Source organism: Centruroides sculpturatus, unplaced genomic scaffold (genome assembly GCF_000671375.1).
Source record: "Centruroides sculpturatus isolate CEXI.00-Female unplaced genomic scaffold, Cexi_2.0 scaffold205, whole genome shotgun sequence".
In the NCBI taxonomy this organism is placed as follows: domain Eukaryota; kingdom Metazoa; phylum Arthropoda; class Arachnida; order Scorpiones; family Buthidae; genus Centruroides; species Centruroides sculpturatus.
Genome location: NW_019384391.1, coordinates 270,191 through 273,155, shown reverse-complemented (window position 1 = coordinate 273,155; position 2,965 = coordinate 270,191).

Sequence of the window (2,965 nt, the reverse complement as noted above, 5' to 3'; positions counted from 1 at the left end):
GAACAAGTGCTGAAGGAATGATAATAGAAAAAAAGATATATATATATATAAGTCCCAATTTTTTATACTTTATCTTAAATTCAACATAATATTTATTTATATTTATACAATTTAAACGTAAAAGATCATTTTTTCAATCAAATATTTTTATGTTTTTATGAGAATTTCTATGCAATATCGAGCAAAAGTAAAGATATATAACATCACTTAGAAAACTTAAATTAAAAGTAAAATTATATATTTATAATTTTACCGAATAAGATATTATATAGTGTATAAGTTATTTATAATTGAAACTTATAATGACCTTAAAAAAAAAAAAATTAAATGTAATCGAATCGAGATTATGGAATAAATGCCGAACAGGCGGATCTCTTCTTTAATATTCAATGAATAAATCATTAGAAAACGGATTTGTTATTTTAAATCGTCTAGTTTCACTTGGTACCCATCACGTGACTGGAAACTAGTGGCGAGTGCCTTTGATTTCACGTGACTATCGAGAGAAACCGGTTCGTACCTCCATTCAACGACTTCATAATAGTTTCAAATGTCTCGATTCTTCTTTTACTCCAAAATATTTACAAACAATTAGTCTGTTGCCCAAGAGATACATCTTCTTCTGCTTAAAATTAAGATCTTAATACTCATTTTTTTTTTTAAATAAATAAAGTATATAAATATTTAAGAGGATAAGAGAGTTAAAATATATTTTTGTCATCCTATTAAGTAAAATAAATATGAATACTGCAGTTCTCTATTTATAAATAAAAGAAATGTCAATTTATTCATAGAAACTTATGAAGTGCATTCGAGAGAACTTAATAAATATATTTAATAGACAATGGAAGGCATTTCGTTCCAAGGTTGCATTTAAAAAAAGGATCAAGTGTTAGCAGCAGGTCAGACTCGAGGCTCTGAATTAAATAAACTACTGTAAAGAACCTTTTTCTTTCTTTTCTTTTTTTTTTTTTAATTTGTTATCTTATAAAAGTCTGATATCATTTTACATAAAACTTTCTATTGTTACTGATAGAAGTTGGTCAGCACTTTTTCTGATAGAGAAAGATTTTCTCATTAGAAATAAAGTAAATAAATAAAATTTAACTATTTTAATTGCATTGTTTATATAATTTTAACAATCAGTACTTTAGCAGTTTTATTATTAGATCTAATAGAAAATATATTTAATTTTTTTTTTTTTTTGGAATTCTTGTATTGAAATAGGAAGAAATTTGAAATTTATTTCGAATTTCTTCCTATTCAATACAAGAATTTGGAATTCAATACAGGAATTTGGAATTCAATACAAGAATTTGCAATTCAATACAAGAATTCCAAATTTAATTAATTAATTATTATTAAATTTAATGACAATATGTATAGAACTGTATGCAATAACTTTTAGCAGATCGATTTTATTATGCCAAGAATTCTTTTAAGATCTATTTTTGTTTATCGATTTCTAAACAACATAAACCTGATTTATATGGTTAACCAGATATACTTTAAATTTTTATAGGTTTGATTACCTGTATAATCCTTCTTACACAATACCAAGAAAGTATTTATTTATTTTTCTAAAAATTATCAAAACTTAAAGAAAATGTCAGGAAAAAAAAAATGAAGATATATTATTAAAAAAAAAAATCTAAAAATAATAATAAATAAATATAAATCAATTAAGGATTATTTTATAATTTACAATTAAGAAAACATAAAATATTCACGAATACTTTTACAATTTTATTAATTACGATTTTATTTTTATATAAAAAGATCATCGTTTTTAAAATAATAATAATGATAATAGTTACAGTTACTAAATTCATTGTCGAACAGAAGTAAATATTTTTCGCCAACATTACAAAATTAGATACAAGTTAACAAAAGTTTATTTATAAGAAGAGAGTTAGAAGAAGAGGAGTCTCCCGTCCTCGCATAAATAAAAAATAAAGAAGAGAGGAAAAAAAGGGGGGATGGCACTTACCCTCTTCGCTCTTGACTACGAAAGAAGAAACCAAACACAACAAGAGAAAACTGAGCTGCATTTGTAGAGCCATCTAGTCGTGAGGCATCCCCCTTCTCTACTGAGAACTCCTGTTCGGTCGGACCATCTCTAATAGGAAACAAACATCAGGAGCGCCACCATATGCAGTATATCGCAATGCAGTTTGCACGACCCCTTATCATTTTTTTTTTCTTTTGGGGGGGTTCTTTCACGTGTAATTTTTGGCATGGTTTCAATAAATATAGACTCTTCTAACAAGATTCTTAAATTAATTAGAAGTTAGTCAACGTGTTTCGTTACTTCTTCATTTTTCTAATGAAGGAGAAACTTATTTTTATTTTGTATATGAGTTTTATATATATATAGAAGTTGGTGTAAGTGGTATAGAATTCGAAATTTTTATATAAATTGTGAAGAGTGTTTTTTTTTTAATTTAAAAAATAACGTGTAATTATTATTATTATTTTCGACGAGAATTTATAGAGGAAATATTATCTATTTTGTCTAATTTTTAACACGATAATTATAGTTTTTTTTTAAAAAAAACAGCTCTAAGATTAAGTTAAAAATGAATTAAAAATTAAATAGAGTAAATATATAAATCGAAATTATAACTTTTAATGATGTTTTAAGGAAATAAAATAAACTTTAACATTTTTCTCTAATCGTAACTAAATAGTATTTAAAGTAAATAAAGAGTCGTGAAGTTTATATTTAATAATTATTATTAAATTTATTTAAGTTTTAATAATTTAACTAATAAATAAATAAAAAATTAAAGCATTTAATAAGAGATGAACCAGGAATGCTTCAAATTTTTATACGTATTTTATTAATTACATTATAGATTAATAGAATTAATTTGTAAAATTATACGAAAAATATCATTGGAATTTTTGATAAAATTGGAAAAATGAAAATGTTAATAATTCGATCAAAAGAAAAGAGAGGATG